This window comes from Dermacentor variabilis, chromosome 7 (genome assembly GCF_050947875.1).
Source record: "Dermacentor variabilis isolate Ectoservices chromosome 7, ASM5094787v1, whole genome shotgun sequence".
Taxonomy (NCBI): Eukaryota; Metazoa; Arthropoda; class Arachnida; order Ixodida; family Ixodidae; genus Dermacentor; species Dermacentor variabilis.
Genome location: NC_134574.1, coordinates 172,868,543 through 172,887,197, shown reverse-complemented (window position 1 = coordinate 172,887,197; position 18,655 = coordinate 172,868,543). Strand labels below are relative to the sequence as shown.

General features: G+C 49.1%; 1 protein-coding gene across 2 annotated transcripts in view; it reads right to left on the bottom strand.

Annotated features, from left to right (window-relative positions):
- The window catches only part of klar (klarsicht), a 684,286-nt gene that overhangs the window by 256,791 nt on the left and 408,840 nt on the right, over positions 1 to 18,655 (bottom strand). The window lies entirely within an intron of this gene.

Genomic DNA, 18,655 nt, shown 5'->3' with positions numbered 1-18,655 from the left:
TCTGCTTGTATAATTACGGCGACCGTCTCCAATATATTTTTACGACGTCTTCATTAGGAAAAATTTATTTAAAGAGCTCAATTCTTAGACGAAAATGCAGCTCTCAAAGGCAACGCTACAGTGCCAGCCGAAGGAGCGCACACCAGCCCATTGCGGGTATTTCATGCGCGGATCCACAGCCGCAAAAACGTAGTACATAAGAATCCAGCTATGACAACATACCTGCTGCGGTGCAACAAGGATGTCACAAACGACTTCTGCACTACAACTTCTACAACAGTTTGATTTACACGACTTCACAACAGTTACACCACTTCTGCAACAGTTACTTTGATTTTAATCCGCTAAAATAGGTTTGCTCACGACGAGTGGTTCATGGTATAATATCGAATTTTCGCATTTCTTCAGAGAAACGCTTGACAGTAACATGAGGACATAACTAACACTGCAGTTTAGATTCTACAAGCACTAGTTGCTTCTTTATCTGCTTCTCAAAATTAGACGGTTCTTCACGTGTTTATTTTAAGTGGCGGTAATTTGAACTAAAGCTAATGAAGGCTTACAGCTATTTGCAGAATACGAAAAGGAATGTACCAATATATATTCCATTTTCCGTGCTACATGTTCAACTCGATCACTTGAGAAATTTACTGGTGCTTGTTGCTTGAGGAATATACATGAAAAATCTATTTGGCGAACTGACACAGGCTGCTCGGCCCAAATTTTTTTAGTAAAATATGCATTTTGGACCGTATGGTTGCAGCCAGAAAGAAGTCGAAGCCTCCGTCAATCATGCGTAGCATGGGACATATTGAAGATACCATAACTCCCCGGTGGAGGGTCAAAAATCAAGTGAAATATGTAAGGCTTGTGGTGTTTTCTTTATGAAGATTTGCGAGGTTCTCTTTTATGTACCGACGAAGCGAATAGTTCTCCGTTTGTATAATTAAACGACGTTGGACCGAGACACGGTGAGGCAGAAGGTGCTTGAATTTTCCTTTTCTAGCCAATCTAAGCTGCGCTGTAGTACCTCGAGAATACTCTAGGCATTCCAACTGGCACTGTAAAAAAGAATGCTTTATGGTTTCAATTCGAAGTTGTAGTGAACTGATGGATTTCGCGAATGGGTGCCTGCCATACCGACAGTCGGGTGCTACCGTTGCGTGAAGGGTGTGCTATACTGTAGATAAAGGCTACTGAGGGCCGCCATGAAATATTTCATCGCTTGCAATTGATTGGCTCTCGATCTTAACCACGAAACGTTTCTCTTAAGTGATTGCTACTATGGTATTTGTGGATTAACTATGCAAATACTCTACATGACGCGCCGTCTGTTAGCAGCCATTAGCAATTCGCTTTTTGGAGGCCTGGTTCAGAGAGGGTTTGTGAAAGTAGCAGCAAGCTTTTTCATAAGAAATAGTCAAGTATGGCCATTTAATAATGCGTAAAGAAGAGAGAGATAGGCGAGAATTAATGTGCGCCTAACTCATTTTTTACGCATTAATAAATGTCCATACTTGATTAGAACGACTCACCAGAGTAATAAGAATCATGATGACAGCTTGGCTGGGCAGTGTCTTTCTAACACGGAATAACATGTTGACGCTAATTACCAAGATTTTTCTTCCATGTAAAATGCAATGTCTCTCATAGCTAAATACTACAGGAGCGTTAACTGTTTAGCGAAGCATCATACGCAACTTCGCGTGTTGAATTTGCACACATTCTTTTTATGCAAAATTTATGGACAGACACAGCGCATGTATGCATTGTAAAACCAGTAGACCCCTTCAACGCTACATGGCTTGCGATATCCAAGCCGTAAGTTTTCTCGACTCAAGCACTTTTGGAGAGAAGGAGATTCTTGTTGATGGGAAGGAAAGGTTGGGGTAAAGTGCAGCGCAGTAACTGTCTCTCAGCAGAGGACACCTCAACCGCGCTGCACAGGGGGTAGGGAATGAAAGTAGGGGGAGAGAAGGAACACCAGAAACAGCAGCACGCCGCGGAAATGCGATGGAGCTAACGGCTGTGATTCAGGCATGGCAGCAGAGAGAAGCCTTCAACAAGTACGGCACCCGTGCCCCGGGCATGCGCGGAGGGAACGAGCGCGCGCGGCAGCCGAGCGAGCCGCAGTGAGCGGCGTCCCGGCCGTGACGTCACTCACGAGAGGGCGCCACTCCAAATTCTCGCCGCTAACAGCGCCACAGCCTGACGAGTGGTGGAAGCAAGACGGGAGCGACGCTGTGTACGCATTCGGCCGAGACGGCCTTGCGAAAATGTCCAAGTGCGAATGCTGTGCATACGACTGCACACATGTTTGCCATCAATGTGAGAAGCGCGAACGAGCTTGATCTGGTCGAAGCGCAGGGCACAACACTCAGAGGAGCGACGAAAAGTGACAAATATATCATTTGGAATGGCCTGTATCATTTTCATCACCTCTCTTGGCGGCCGGTGTCGGCGACGCTGGGGTGAAAAATGAAAAAAACGTCCTAGCGCCCTTTGAAAAGTGCACGGTGCCCTCAGCCGATCACCTACGTTCGCGAATACGACGTCTCAACAAGAGCTACTGCGTTTCAATGGCGCTTAAGTTGGTGCACACAAATTGCGCTATAGAGTAAATGCGTTTCAGTGAGTCTTCTCCCGTCGAGCACAGTCGCTGAAGCCCAGTTCAGCCGAGCGTTCGAGTCGAGGCCCGTCTGTGGATGCATGGGGGACAAGCGTCACCTATAAGACACCACATTGCATGAGGACGGTGCGCGCCGTTGCTGAATAAAGTGGCCACGGCGATTCCGCCTTGGCGATTTCTTAGGGCAGATTTTGTAACGGAACGTCAGCAATCAACTCGAGTGCGCTGTTCTTATAGAACTGTGTTTCCCGAGCAATTCCTCCTCGAAAGAATTTGTAACGAAAGTTGCTTGGTTAACTTAAACCGTACAAAATTTGGAGCTAACAACAATTTGTTACTGCCACTATACATACTAATTATGGAAAACAATCGGGATATTTCGCAGCATTATCTACTCGGAACAGCCTCCCACTAGATGTCAAGCGCTCTTCGTCTTTAGGTTTCTTCAAGAAAACATCATTCACTTTTCTACGAGATGGCCAAAATAATTCACATATCTAAGCTATTCACTTCACTCCTGCTTTTCGTTTTTACTTATTCCTAGTTTTTTTATTTTCATTTGTAGCCCTTATAAATATTTTTGGTTTGTTCTGCTACGAATGCCTTAACTACTGTTTTAAATTCTGCGGCTATAGTTATCGACTTTATATTATTTGCAGTTTGTACTACATTTATTTCGCCTAATCTTCCACTTAGTCACTACTATATTGCTGTTTTATGCTGTGTAGTTGCACAAATGTATATATTTTCTTACAGGAGGTCCCCTTTCAGCCTCATGCTCTGGAACCTCCTTCTGTGTACTTGTGTAAGCATGTATATCCAGTTATTAAAGAAATAAACTGAAACTGAAAGAAGAAGCGCCTTCTTCAGTAGAGTTCAACGTTACATGTGCTTCGTTCAGCCGAGAGAAAAAAGAAAACGCTTCGAATCGAGGTGCGTTTGTGAAGCACGGGGGTAAAAAGTTACAGAGGTACTTAAGTCTCCTTACGTACATCGAAGTCGAAAGCAGTCTGACTATCGCGCGATACTTTTCATTTGGCCATGCGCTCGAATTGGGCAATGTCAATTTTGGAGGTGGGCCAGCTCGGTTGTGAACGTGGGGACTCAATTTTCGAACTGGGCAAAGTCAATATTTTGCGTGCACTTGGGCCACGGCATCCGTCCGACGCCGCGGCTGTTCATCGCGAGATTTCGCAGTGCGAGACGCAGGAGGTCCAGCACCGGGAACGTGACGTCATCACTTGGTTCCGTGGGTTTCGGTGCCATCGGATGTCAACGCCGTACGGGCGCTAGATTTTCCGCTTCACGCGGCGTGTGATGATTTCGCATTAAAATGCGCCCACAGAAGCGCATGGCGCGGCAAGGCTGCAGCCCCTTCGCGAAGCGCGCAATTGGCGATCGGACGGCGCTTCGATCCGGGTTAATTCGGGGGCGTTGCCGGTCAGCGGTCGCGCATCGAGCAGCACGCGCGCGCACTCGGGCAGTCGGCCACGGAGGCGATCACGGCGTCCACGAAACCCGGCGCATGCGCGCAAACGGGCGCCGCCGCGGCGAAGGAACGACAGCACGAAGACGCCGGCGAGTGCGTAATGAGCGCGCCGCGCATTATAAGCGATCGTCGCCGCTCCAATTAACGCCACCGTGCGATTCACATGGCGGCCTCCGCCGGACAAGAAGACGTATCGCCGGTAACACGCCCCGCCGAAACTCGATGCGGCCCCCCCGCTCTTAAGTAGTGCATAAGGACCGGCCAGCTTCGGCGCATATCCGGGGGTCACGCCATACCCAGAGACCCGGACACACGCAAACACGCACCGGGCAGATTGGACGAGCGGCCTCTGGCGAGGCCATGGCGACCGGCGTCTTGCAACGGGAGCATGCAAATTTGTCTGGCGCGCAATGCGCAGGTATACGACGCGAGCCCCATAGCTCGCGGCACCTTGTGGGCAGAGAGTGGCCCTCCTGCCCAAATCTCTCGCTTCTTCTGCTCAACTTACATGCGCACCCGCCGTTGTATTACTTCCGGCGAGAGATGACGTTCGTGGCATGCACGGGCGACCGTGAGCAGCGCACTGGGCAGTGCCCGAGGCTTTCCTCTACACTGACCCCCGTCGGTCGAGGATTCAATTCAGCTGCCGCTCAGGCGCCTCGAGCGTCGCTCCGTGAAACTCGATCGACGTTACCGAGTGACCGACGATGTTCGCGTTACGTATATATACCTAGAAGCGATAGATATTAGGCGGAAACACTACGTCTGCTCGAGTGACAGCGCAGCACATCATCATCATCTTTTATATCCACTGCAGGACGAAGGCCTCTCCCTGCGATCTCCAATTACCCCTGTACTGCGCCAACCGATTCCAACTACACTCTTAGGCAAAGTTACACCCTTTGGAGTGCCGCTTCTGCCACACAACGATAATCGTCATCTGCCTTGATGCATTTCCTTTCTTTAACGCAGCGAGCCCGGTACGTTCCAGTAACGAACGGCATTCGCGTTATCAGCATGATAGCTTTCCCGACAGGAAAGTAGCGGGCGCGGCGTTTTCAAGAAAGGAAACGCATCAAGGCAGATAACGATTATTGTTGAGTGGCAGAAGGGGCACTCAAAAGGGTGTCTTTGCCTAAGAGTGTAGTCTTCTGCCGTCCTCGACTGTGTTTCCCTTCTCTTGGTACCCATTCTGTAACCATATGGTCTAACGGTTATCTAACCTATACGGATTTCATGACCTGCCCAGCTCCATTTTTTTTCTCTTAATGTCAATTTGAATATCGGCTACACCCATTTGCTCTGATACAATTCGCTCTGTTATGCCTAGCATTCCTTCGTTCCATCGCTCCTTGCGCGGTCCTTGTTCTCGAGCTTCTTTGTCAGTATCCAAGTTTCTGCCCCATATGTCAGCACCGATAAGATACACTGATGGTACACCTTCCTTTTCAATGATAATGGTGAGCTTCCAGTCAGGATCTGACAATTTCTGCCGAATGCGCTCCAACCCATTTTTATTATTCTGTGAATTTCCTTCTCATGATCAGGGTTCCATGTGATTAATTGACATAGGTAAACATACTCCTTCACAGACTCTATATATAAGCTGACTGGCAATCCTACACTCTTGTTCCCTTGCCCCGCTCATTATCTTTGTCTTCTGCATATTCATCTTCAACCCCACTATCACACTCTCTCTGTTAAGGTCCTCAATCATTTGTTGTAACTCGCCTCCAGCGTTGTTGAAAAGGACAATGTCATCTGCAAATCGTAGGTTGCTATGGTATTCGCCGTTTATCCCTACTCCTAAGCCTTCCCAGTTTAATAGCTTGAATACTTTTTCCAATTACGATGTAAAGAGCATTGGGGAGATTGTGTCTCCTTGTCTGACCCCTTTCTTTATAGGTATTTCAACTTTTCTTGTGGAGAATTAAGATACATCTTAAAACTTTTTGTGCGCAAACAAACAGGGACGTAGAATAGAAGAAACACAAGGACGACCGCTTTCTAACAACTGGTTTTATTTTTGAAGAACCACCTGCTTAAATGCGTCCCTGTTTGTTTGCGCACAAAAAGTTTTAAGATGAATCTGTTCCAACTAGGCCGACTCGCAGTTATGCTTCAGAATTAAGATAGCTGTGGAATCTCTAGATATTTTTCAAGATATTTACGTAAGCGGCCTGTACTCCTTGATTACGCAATGCCTCTATGACTGCTGGTATCTCTACTGAGTCAAATGCCTTTAAGTAATTTATGAAAGCCATATAGAGAGGTTGATTGTACTCCGCGGATTTCTCGACTACCTGGATAGTGTCATGAACGTGATCCATTATAGAGTATCCCTTCCTGGAGCCAGCCTGTTCCCTTGGCTGACTAAAGTACAGTGTTGCCTTTATTCTATTGCAAATTATCTCGGTAAATATTTTATATAATACTGGGAGTAAGCTAATGGGCCTACAATTTTTTAGTACTTCAACGTCGCCCTTTTTGAGGATTAGTATAATGTTTGCATTCTTCCAGTTTTCTGAGACCTATAGCAGTCGATAGACACTTCGTGGAGAGTCGCCAGTTTTTTAAGCATTATGTCTCCTTCATCTTTGATTAAATCGACTGATAGTCCATCTTCTGCCTCTTTTACCCGTTTCATGTATTTTAAGGCCCTTCTAACCTCATCGCTAGTTATAGAAGGAGTCTGTGCAAGCTGTTCATTACTGCTTTAAATGGAGGTATCGTGGCTCCTCTGGGTACTGTACAGGTAAGTATAATATTATGCCGCTGCTATTACTATAGCTTTAAGATTGCTGATGATATTACCGTGCTTATCTTTCAGTGCATACATCTTGGTTTGTCCTATGCCAAGTTTCCCTCTCACTGGTTTCATGCTGCGTCCATTTTTTACGGCTTCCTCAGTCTTTCTCACGTTATAATTTACAATATTCCTCCTTTTCTGCTTGTTGATCAGTTTTGACAATTCCGCGAATTCTCTCTTGAGTTGGACACTTTCATTCTTTGTCGTTTCCTTATTAGGTCCTTTGTTACTTGAGAGAGCTTGCCTACTGGTTGCCCTGGTACTTTACTTTCCACTTCAATTGCTGCCTCTGAAGCTAGCCTTGTTACGGTTTCATTCATTACCTCTATGTCTTCTTCATCTCTTTGTTCTAAGGCTGCATATTTGTTTGCAAGTACCAGCCTGAATTTGTGTGCTTTTACCCTTACTGCATCCAGGTTGCCCTGTTTCTTCCTGACCAATGTTAGTCTTTCTCTCATCAAGTTGAGGTGAGTCCTAGACCTCCCTAACGTATGATCACTGCACTTTACCTTACCTAACACTTCTACATACAAAACAGCGCAGGACAGGCCTTGCAAGTTACAGATAAGGAAACTTCGACACAAGCTACATGGGAAATGTCTTTCGAGGGAGACAAGGGCTCTCGCCACTGCAGCGTTGGAGAATCATGCTGGTACGTACGTATGCCTCAATGAGCGCTGAACACTCAGCGCAAAATAAGTATACCGCAAAGCCGCGGGTTGGTTAGAGATCGCCGCGAAGGTACGGCTGAAACCAATTACAAATAATGCCTTATGGAATGCGGAACAGATGATGGCTTCAGCGAATGGCCAGGCACAGCGAAACTTCAACCCAAATTCGAGTGTCGATCACGTATCACACAACGCATTTACCAATGCCGCCGCTTGTCCGCAGGCGCTCGTCACCCTCACTGCAGGAACAACTCGGGCAGCACTAGCTTGCAACAAAGCTTACCTCAACAGTGCGATCAACTTTCTGTTGTCCACGCTATGAGAACAAAGTTGCCGTCTCCGAATAAGAAGAGTGGGCGAGAACGCTTTCCCAAGCCAACCAGTTGGCGCACTCACCCGTAAGAAGCTGAGCAGGGTTTCGATTTATTTCACCCATGCCGAACTACCAACCACAAACATTGGACGCAGCGTGCAGAGTGAGAGAGATGGAACACGACTCACTCGCGCAGATTAGGCTCGCACAAAGCCAGCGAGGACGCAATAAGAGCCCGCGGAAGGGGCGCACCCGAAGCGGCGACGCGGACAGAGCGCGTGTTGGTCGCCGAGACGCACGGCAGACAACTCCTCGGGTCAACCCGCCGAGTGCGCAGCCAGCGGAGCATGCACTAATGCAGCCACACTGCACATTCTGCGAAACGAATCGAAACAGAAAGCAAAAGGGCTATCTCTCGCTCGCTCGCGATTCCAACGCGCGCTTGCATGCAGGCGTTGTTCTTGGAAGTTGCGGGTCACCGTCGTCGCGTATCGGCCAGTTTATTGCGGTGCAGCGGAGACCTACAAAGGCGCTGGCTCATGACTAAAACCAGAGAGAGAGAGAGTTTAAGATAAGGAAGCAGACGCGGCATTTGGACCACTCGGCCTCGCGCCGCTGCTGCAGCTCCAAAACGAGCGGCCGCACTGGACCGTGGCGATCTTCAGCCGGCACTGCAGTAGAAGAGTCGGGCGTTTTCTCTGTTCTTCGGTTCGTCGGCACGCACGCATAGCGACGGACGCTGAGGAGAGAGCCTTCGCCGCTTTTACTGTGCGCAAACACGCACGACGAGGGTTCTAGCCTAGTCGCCGGAATAATCGACCCCGAGAACGCACGCGCAACCGAAGAAATGAGCAAGCAAACAACAAAGCGCTCGTGCTAGACAGAAATTAAATGTGTTAGCGTCGAACGCTCGGCGATTCATTGACGCGTCCACATTACTAAGACGTCATAGCGTTACGCGGCGTACGCTGTACCTTGCAAACACCGGGACATGGTTCAAAGCACGTTAGCTATAGAGCTTCGCTGACGAAGAAGACAGGCGTGCGATAAGGAGAATTTGTGTGCGATAGCACGCATGCTGAGCCGTACAAGCCAACCGCACTCGATGTTTCGAGGAGGCCCACCACCTCCTAACCTAACAAAAAAATGATCGACCAAAACGATGCTCTTATACTGGTTTGGAGAAGGCAAGGATACAAAAAGTATTGCGACAAACGTGCACGCTCACATGGTTTTTTTTCCTGCACCAAGGAAAGCGACGGCAGCGCCACCGCATCTTCGTAGCGTCAGGCTCTGCAGCTTGCGTATGACTCGGCGAGAACAAAGGGCACGCACGACGGGAGAGGCTCGCTCTCCGGCACCTCTTTTGGCGCCAACCACTTGTGCACACGGCCACGCGCCACGCGAAGCGCATCGAGCCGAAACACCCATCAGCGCCCAACGCCGCCCGGCGGGCGCTGTTAACCCGAATATATATACCATGACGCCTCAGCGGCAAAAGAACACAGGGACAATGATGTCGTCGCCGACGTTGCGGCGAGCACGAGAACATGGACGTTCCACCTACACTATATATACGAAACGCGTGCTCCAGCGAAGCTTCTACTACACTACCGTCGTAATAGCGCCCGTTATACCGTATCTATTACACTAAGACCCGCACTTTCTTTTTTCTTCTTCTTTTTTTTTTTTTCGCGGAACCTTGGCTAAGCGCGCATTTTACGGGAGTCAGCCTATGACTGTTCTCCAAATTGTTCTCTATGACTGCTCTCTAAACACAGCGAATGACGTACAGAATAATGCAAACACTGGTTACACGCTATATAAACACAATGTTAAGTGCGTATAGCATTTACATGTTTACCCAACGAGAAAACCGTCCGTCCGCCATGTGTGAGAGGATCGCTTTCAGGACACAGCAGCAGCGAGCGACTTCACCTTCGTGCTGCCTCAACGCGAACGAAGCGGCGAGCGCTCGCGGAGCTCTCGTGCACGCGCCGCACTCGGCCACTTTGGCGGACCGCTTTCGAGGCACGAGTCTCTCTTCGACGCAAGCGGCGAGAACACGGCGCGCCGAGCTCAGTACGCTCTCGAGACACGGCCCGTCGCCGCGCCAGACGTAGCCGCCGCCGGAGCACGTTTCGTAATGGCTCGACGGAGATGGACAAGGCGCTAAAGAGCGATAACGGCTTATAGTCGGAACGACATCAGCGCAGCTGGCGCCACCACGCGCAGTAGTTTCCTCGAGTAACCCGTTCACCTTGCGCCGCCGTCCTCAGCAGTTCGTGTCGTCGCAGCGGTGTCCTTTACAGATGGTCGGGTCAAGCGTCATAACGTTGATAGAGACGCCGGGCTGCGTGGAGATGAGCACGTGGCACAATGCCTAACTATGGAGAACTCCAATGTCAGATTCACTTCCGGTAGCAGTTTTCCTGCTCCTTGCGGAGTAAGCCTATTCCACTTGGAGATTGAGCGCCTCCCGTACCTTTCACGGGCGGATTGGGAGAAGCTCTGCCGCTAGATCCACTCCACGGAGCAGCGCTCTCTGTACTCCGCAAAAAATTGACCGAGCCGACCGGAAGTCGCTTGATGTCAGGCCACATGCCGCCCAACGCGGACGCGAATCGCGGTCTCTCGGAAGCAGAGAGTATAGTGCTTCGCATCGTCAACTTTCACTGCCTGCGGATAGCGATGACTTATCGAGCTCAAGTCCTGAATCGACCAGCGCGGACTCGAGCGACGAAGAAGCTTCGGAAGTTATATAGTGCATTCGAGCAAGCTTTTTAAATCGTGGTTCGACCGCCGGCCAAGAGACCGAAAGTCACGCGTTTCGTCGACGACGTCGTCCACCAGTATTCGGATGAGGAGGTAACAACGGCTCTTTTTCGGAACTTCGCACTTTAACAGCCACTGATTTTGTTGACGAAATCACTTCGGGCTTACTCGTTGTGTTGCCACCGAACCGATCGCGGACTTCGCTGCGTCTCCGATGTTCCCGACACACAAGCACGGCGGACAAGAAACGCAGGCTTGCATGCCGTGTGACTTCCGTTAGTGCGCCAGGAGGCTAAAGAGAAGCACGAAACTTCTAAACACAACGCGCGCGCGCGTTCAAGCCGAAAAGGCCGAAAACGACGAAACACGCCAGCAATGCGGGGCGCTGATGGGAGCTGACAGCGCACCCTGCCAATTGTTCTACAGGTGGGAGTGCCTGCGTTTCAATCGCAGACATTTCGCTCCGTTGCGCGCTCCGGCGTCTAGCGGAGTGCTCCGGCGCAGAGTTCGTCGGCCACTCCGAAACTGCCGCTGGAATTCACTAATTGCTATAGACAACTCCCAGAGTAGTTTCTGCGTAAATTTGTTTATTTCATTCAACACTGCTGATCAAGTTCAGCTGTATTGTTCACTACTAGCTGCTGCTCTCGACACCGCTCCCGTCGTGCACCGAAGCTTACTACCTTACGGGTGCTGTTAAGAACGGCCCGCTGAGGTGCAAGTTTTGCCAGCCAGTTGCGACAGCGGCGTCAACTTTTCTTGGAAAGACACCGTCATCCTCTAGCCAAACGGCGTCACTAAGTCTACTGTGTACCAAGGACAATGCGCCACGTCCGCCACTCTGCGTCGCGGGATTGCCGAGATGAGTTTGACGAACCAGGCTTTATGACTAAACACGCCACCGCCGACCTGGTCTGCCGCGAGCGGGGGAGTTGTCGAGGGAATGTCTTCGGAGGCTCCTTCCCAAGCGCCTTTCAAGACGCAAGACAATGAACAACCGGCGGCCGCGCTGTGGGGGTCAGCTCGGGGAATAAGGTGTGCCTTTCCTTACGTAAGCCCCGAGCTCTGCGAAGACCGTCTGACGTCGGTGGGCGCCGTGAACCTGTGCGGAAGTGTGTGTGTGTAAGCCCTCGCGCAAAGAGGCGGCTCGTCTACGGTACCTGGTCGAACGTTTCCCTCACCTTGGGATCGAAGGAGGACCGAGTGTTTATAAACCGCTGTTGTGCGGCTGCTCAGTGTACTTTCTCTCGCAGTCATGCTAGACTGATGAACTGCAACGTCCTCATGCAGATACTGTAAATAAACCCAAATTCCTCGTTCTCGATGAGAAGCAGTCCTTCCCTTCAACAACGACCTCAGCGTGGTTAAGTTGGACGACGGCATGGGCCAGCTACCATCTAATTCATGCCCGACTCCAATCTTGAAAACTGGTTACGAACGGTGGGATTGACCTCCCAATCCTCACAGTGCAATCCCAAAGACCTTCGGTGCTAGCCATGCTGCTATTCAAGCAACTTTAAAAATCAAAATCTTTGCTTTTTATTATCATCACTGTTTTTATTTAGCTCGATCGTAGGGGATGCGGGTCTCACACTGGTAAATACAGTATAGAGCGAACGCTGTGTAAAGTTTTCTTTTCTCTCTCATTTTTTTTTCGCGCAATGAAACGACGTTATGGCACGCGTCGCCGCCCATGCAGCTATAAAAGCGTTGCGTCAGGCCAGCGTTATCGAACCGCGGCTTGTCCTATTTTGGGAGCCGGTGGCAGAATAAAGAGAAGCGGCGGTACACACATGCTCGATCGAGGTTGAAGTGGGCGCGCCGCGGTGAGGCTTTACGAGAGCGCTTTCGTCTCGTCCAACCCTGGTCGAAGTAGACGTTATTATCGCTATATCGAGTGAGGCTCGTTTGTTGTACCTTTGAGGATCCCTAAAGACCAACTAATTCGAAGCGTCATGGAGTCTCCAATGAAACACTAGTACACGAACGACCAGGCTGGACTCATAGACGGGGCGCGAGACATCACGGCGTTCGTATACCGCAAGTACTCGAGGAGTGAACGAAATGCGCTTCCTCGGGGCACCCGTTCCTTACAAAAGCCGCAGGAGCACACGAAGTGTGGAATCGCCCCTTCTTCACATCACGTCTTCGTAGAAAACAGCTTCGCAAATCCCGTGAGCTTTCGGCGCCGACGACATGTATGCTACAGACACCAATCAACGGATCCATGAAACCAAATTTTCGAGCTTAAATAATGCATTGCATGTCAAACCGTACGTGTCCCTCAGCAAGCTGGCAAAACTTGAGTGCATTCGGTGCAATAGAACGTTTGTATTTGAATGTTTTAATATCGCAGTTGAACCGTAAACCCGCAACCACGCGCACGCGATTTTCGAGCGACGGCGACAAGCGACAAGTCGGACCTTCGCGGAGGGCGGTCCGTCGCTTGTCCCGTCGCCGCGCTTTCTGACCAGATGCAGCTGGAAAATTTCGCGTGTCGCCTGCGGAAGCCTGCGCGGCGGCTTCCGTCGGCGAACGCGTGATTTTTGTGCAACAACGTGGTAGCAACCATCCCGCCCGCTTCGATCCGATTTTGCAACTTGCTCTCTACGGTGGCAGTAAAAAAATAAATAGTAACATCAGCCGCCGCTTCGTCTCATCGAACGTAACGTGAGCACCAAGTATCGGCGCTGCCTTGACGTTAATATTGAGACCGGTTGCTTGCTTCGACGCTTTTAGGCCTGAGACGCCAACGAGATATGGCCACCATAACCGAGAGGCACGAAACTGTTTTAAGTTTTGCTCATCTGATCGGGCTGTGGCACTGCAAGCGGTGCGACGGTGCTGCGACCAGAGTGTTGCGCCGCGCATGCAAGTTCCGCGTTGGGCCGACTATACACAAGCGGTTACGACGAGCAGACGACCAGCCGGGATGCCTGAATAGCTCCTCGCCGGCTTAACCGAAGTGCAGACGAAACGACCGAACACGTGGTGCCAAAGTACAACCAACTAAGCGGCCCCGCAATGGCAACAAAAGCCTCGATGCTGCATTGGGTTTCGCGGACGCGAGTGGGGCAGTCGACGCCAGTGCTGCGACGATGACCACGCGGCGCCTTGGGCGATGGAGAAGAGCGGCGCTCAAGTGCTGATAGTAACGTACAGGCCACGGCGGCCGTATTTCGATGGGGCCGGGCGGTGTGCACGGTAAGGAACAGCAGGTGGTCCAAATTATTCCGGAGTCCCCCACTACGGCGTGCCTCATAATCAGATCGTGCTTTTGGCACGTAAAACTCCACAATTTAATTTTAATTTTAGCATACACAGCTGTGGCCCTTGCTCAAGTGATGATTGTAACGTACACCACTGTGGCCCTTTGTTTTCCTCCCCCTCACGTGCGGGTTGTGTATACTTGCCTTCCTGTCTATATTATTTTTCTTTTTTTTCATGGCTAGGGCGAGCAATAGACATGTCTGTCCGTAGCAAAGGTACTAGCCGCATCACATCATCACCATCTGGCGGCATGGAAAAGATTTCCAGTGGCGATGACAGCAAATTAAAGCCTGGGGAGGTATTCTGTAGGAGTCCACTTGGTGGACGTTTACAGGTGGGCTGATCCCAGAGATAGTGTAGTTTATGATGCAACATGGTGATTTTCGAATAATCGGCGCTAATTACGCCCATACCATCAATTTTACCAACTCTGCGACTAATTACCCAACCACTCGAGAAACCTCAACAATTAATGCCGAGTACTGGTATAAGCCGATGGCAATAACTATCTGTCACCGTCACCCACCCACTTCGTTGTCCGCAGGGAAGTCGCGGACGTTATTAATACGTCAACGCTTTACAACTACGCATTTTCAATGCTGACGGCATGACCGGGCGCGTGAACGAGACAATCTTCTATTTCTGTCGCAGCCCACGTGACAGAGTACACATCTGGGAAAAACAGAACGAATAGGTCAGTACGGCTCGACCAAAGCCCCCTTTTTTCTCCATTGCTTCTCCACTAATGTTTCTTAATGTTTGAACTTGCCCACTTTCGGTGAATACACGCAGGACGACAGATATTCAGACGCGAGACTATGTGAGGAGCCGGCAGGAGTGGGAGGGGGGGGGGGGGTGGACTTGATGGCAACAGCAGATGGCTAAAAAAAGCAGCACGCGTTCAAAGAGGCCAGACAGCTATACACACTCGCCGGGCAGGGGCCTTACGAAGAAACACACCAACCCCATCATCATCATCATCATCATCATCATCATTATCATCATCAGGACGCGTGCACCACGCTGGCAGCAACAAGAAAAGGCCGAACGAGGCGACGTGAAATGCAACCGCGACGCGCACGCGCGCGAGAAAGAACGCAGGCGGGGGAGCCGCAACGAAATGGGAACGGCCGTGCGACGATCGTTACTGCGCCGGTGTCATTCCGAGCCGCGGGATGGGGTCTTTTTTCTTTCTCTCGATTTTTTTCTTTTTCCGGCTAACCTACGGGAACTGAAGGACCGTTACACGTCGCCTCGCGAGACCAAGCGAGGGGGAGAGATTGGCGAGATGGGCGCATCGTGAAGCAGTCGACCGAGAATGATGGTCTGTGCAGTGAAACTCTAGGAAAGACAAAACCGAAGCGAAGGACATCGCAGTTGGATCGCCTTCCGCGAAGACGCACGAATGTAAAACGAAGATGATATGCGGTGCCTAATGGAGCGCGGGCCAGATATGAACAAGGATATAAGCGTGTCATTGTCTAGAAGAAGAAAAAAACGCTGACGTTTGGTGTCAGTATAATCTAATCAAACTAATCTATATCACATCACATCACAGCTAGCATCGATTGCAATATAAAACTGTTGAAATACGACTGCGTTATTTATAGGGAATTACTAATTGCACCGACCACATCGTACTTAATACAACCATCAACACACCATAGCTATTTGGTGCCCTCATTGGCAGATTGTCAGTTAACGCAAAAATGTATGTCACCGTAACCGTACCAAGGAAAACAAGAGCGTCTAATTTGATATCCGAGATTAGTAGCATACCGCTAACTGAAGTTCAGGAACATGCATATCTCGGAGTTGCATTAACCTCTGACCTCAGATGCGATAAACATACTGCACCACAGCAGCGTTATGCAAGTCATTGTCTCTCAAGAGAAGTCTCGCGCTCTTTGCCACAACCATAATTTAGACGAGAACGAAATGCAAAAACGCCCGTGTGCATTGGGCGCCCATTAAAGCACCCTAGGTGGTCGAAATTATTCTGGTGTCCCCACACTACGCCATGACTCATCAGATCGTGTTTTTGGCACGTATTTGTTTACTTTATTTCGAGGTACTAGCCCACGCAACCTTCGTAAGGCCAGTTCTCGAATACGATAACGCAGTCTGGTTCCCTCATTCGACGACTACAAATAACAAAATTAGAGGCGATACGAGGAAATGTCTTACGGTACATGGGCAATAAATATAAACGCTAAGAAGACTTGCGAACGCTATGTACAAGAGCAAAACAAGCTCGTCTGAAGTTTTTGTTTGAGCTGCTATAGAATAACTATAATGTAGACGTGTCCAGGCCCATTTCATTTTCTGGCGTTAGAAAAACACGTCACAAAACATGCGTAGGCGCGCTGTTGTTACATTCTGTTCAAGCGTTGTCGTTGTTTCTTCCCTTTCCCCTCGCAGCGGCTGGAATGGAGCCGACTCGATCCCGATGATAATTTACCTCAAAAGTTGAAGCAGCAGCGCGTAAATAAAATAATTTATCATCGCATGAATCACCATCACAATTTTTTCTACATTTTGATGGTTTCGACGTTTTTACTTTATTTCATTTTACTGTCGGGTTAATTGCCGTTATGTGGACGTACGCCATGCTCTGTTCCCAAAATATTTTTTATTCCTGTATTACTTAGAGTTCCGATATAATTGTCGTAATAACCGCCATTTTCGCCGCTAATTTCTTCGCTAGATTTTCTTCTCACATCTTTTCTTCTTTCCTTTTTTGTAAATATTGCACGTTACCAGTGCACCTCTTCACAAAATTGCATAATTTTTTTGACGCGTTCAGTGTTACCGCCCCGTTCGTCCTATTACATGTGTAACTGATTAGGTGCGTGTTTTTCAATGTCCGTGTTTTAATTAACACATTGCTCAATTGTCGTGTGGAAGCGTTCACTTGTATTCTTGAACTTACCATATTTGGACGTTTGCCGTTTCTTCTTACTTTATCCTTTTGCGCTAATTGTTCTGCCTAGATGTTCTTTAACCGTGTTTTATACTTAAATCCTGCGTACTGACATATGAATATATACTCTATTTCCCAACTGCCACATTCTCCAATGAGAGCACCTGTAGTGTAAATAACTGTATATATATATATATATATATATATATATATATATATATATATATATATATATATATATATATATATATATATATATATATATATATATATATATATACACGCACACTTTCACGAGAGCGGGAAAATATGCGCGTATAATGCAGCGGCAAATACATGCACCGCTGCCCAACCCAAATAGGACTCGTGCACATGCGGCCGGCAGCCAATTACGTTTTCTCATTTCCGTGACGTCACGGCGGAGTCTATTTCAATTTATTTATTTACTTTCAGCGTCGAAGGATTGCAGAGCGGAGTCAGGGTTACAAAAGTGCTTAAATATAAAGAAACAGCAAAATGCACATAATGAAAATTACTACTAAACGAAACTACATTACATAAAACAATCAGTGTTGGAGGCATTGCCATCGGTTATGGAGGCGACGGAGGCTGGACGAAACTGAGACTCTCAGAAGCCGAGTTTGAACTAACCTTGGCCGGTTGCTTTGCGTAGCTGCACGCACCGATGTGATAGTTCCGCGACTTTCTGTTTAAAGAGAAGTCAAATACCCTGCACTGGTGTGACTGCAGAAGTTGATAAGGAAGTCCTGGAAGACATGTTGAACACTAGCGTTAATAGCCACATAATCACCTCTGATGTAGTCCACAAAGCATCGATTGTTTCTTTTACGAGTCAGGTCATTGGAGATGAAAAAAATGAACAGAACTGTCGCTTGGTTCCGCTAACAAAAAGAGATTTCACAAGCGATCTGGATGCATTGTTAGTACTAGGTCTAAGATTGTAGCACTGCATGGTCTGCGTGGCACAAGTTAGTGATTTGACGAGTAATGTTAAACTCCAAGCACTGGCACGCTTAGAATTCTAGACGGCCACGTGGCAAATCCGTTCTGCCGAAGCCCCGCGCACGCAAAGGCGGAGCTCTGAAGCGCTGCACACAGGCGGACACCAAGGTGCGACAAGAGGCCACAGCGCCCACGCAATAGCGTCGAACAATGTTTCCAGCATGTTCCAAATTTCAGACAGGCTACACCGGGTCCCAACAACAGCTGAAGCAGCAGCCAACGGATTGGGTCACATCGTGCCGACGGTGCAACATGACGCGCCGGTTGCCGAAAAAACAAGAACCGCTTTGTCGCGTTATTAATAATAATATTTGGGGTTTTACGTGCCAAAACCACTTTCTGATTATGAGGCACGCCGTAGTGGGGGACTCCGGAAATTTTGACCACCTGGGGTTGTTTAACGTGCACCTAAATCTAAGCACACGGGTGTTTTCGCATTTCGCCCCCATCGAAATGCGGCCGCCGTGGCCGGGATTCGATCCCGCGACCTCGTGCTCAGCAGCCCAACACCATAGCCACTGAGCAACCACGGCGGGTTTGTCGCGTTATTCAAATGCGACGTGGAGGAGAACACGAATGCCTGTCGCGGTACGTCCAAATGGCGCTGGCTTCGCCTGCCACCCCCGTCGCAAGACAACGCACGGATACATCTGTCAACCGATAAAGGAGCATCTCACTTTTCTAGCAACCGAACGCGGCAAGACCAACTAGCCCGACACTTAGCCCTTCTATGCGGAACCTTCACCTATACAA